General features: G+C 42.0%; 1 protein-coding gene across 2 annotated transcripts in view; it reads right to left on the bottom strand.

Annotated features, from left to right (window-relative positions):
* Positions 1-912, bottom strand: part of IKZF4 (IKAROS family zinc finger 4) — a 23,203-nt gene that overhangs the window by 18,522 nt on the left and 3,769 nt on the right. The window lies entirely within an intron of this gene.

Here is a 912-nt window from a genome sequence, read left to right as displayed (position 1 = left end):
AAAAAAAAAAAAAAAAAAAAAAAAGAAACATAAAGGAACACTTAAGTATGATCTGATACTATTCTAAAAAAGAAAAACTTTATAATTTGTCCTAGTAAGAATGACAATATACCTCGATTTACAAATTCCAAAATTTCCTCCAACCTAAAACTTCTGCAGGTCTCGCCAGCCTCTGGGGTGGAACCACTATCTTAATCCAGAGTGCTGCTGGATATTGAGAGCAGACCCCTTCCCTGTATGCAGATGGAGCTGATGCTGTGGGTACAGGTTCCACCTCAGCTCTTGGGAGGCAAAGAAACAGTCCGTTAGAGGCTCTATACCTCAGCTAAAGATAGGCTAGTAACAAGAGGAAGAAGCTAATTTAGTCATTCAAGGGAGTCTTTCTTGGGGTGTGTGGTGGGAGAGAGGTAACAGGAAAGTAGAAGATGGGGAGCAGCCTACTCAGGGTTCAGTGGTAAGTCCTTCACTGGAGGTGCAATAAACAAATTAAACCATAAGTAGCTTTCCCTACCCTCTCATCAATTACTCTGCTATGCTTATTTTTCTAAAAGGGGGAGGTGTCTGAATTTAAAATGACGTTTCCTCTAATTGAGGGAAAGCAAGCAATAATTGGCAGTAGAGTATTAAACAGTCAGGAACTGAGAATTAAAAGTGATAATTTGTTGCAATGAATTATCTCCTTAGGAGCCTGTGAGAGGAGGGAAAAAACTTCTGTCTGGGGAAAATTTACATACACCCCAAATTGCTTTCACCACTCATCCAATGAAAAATAATGTGCCGGGCTGGGTGGCTCAGCCTGTAATCCTGCGTCATTGGGAGGCTGAGGTGAGTGGACTGCCTGAGCCTGAGGGTTCGGGACCCGCCTGGGCAACTTGGTGAGACCTCATCTCTACCATAAAAAAATAAAAAATC

The sequence above is a fragment of the Carlito syrichta genome, unplaced genomic scaffold (assembly GCF_000164805.1).
Source record: "Carlito syrichta isolate Samal-C Ts95f unplaced genomic scaffold, Tarsius_syrichta-2.0.1 Scaffold307179, whole genome shotgun sequence".
Classification (NCBI taxonomy): domain Eukaryota; kingdom Metazoa; phylum Chordata; class Mammalia; order Primates; family Tarsiidae; genus Carlito; species Carlito syrichta.
This window is presented reverse-complemented; position numbering and strand designations above follow the sequence as displayed.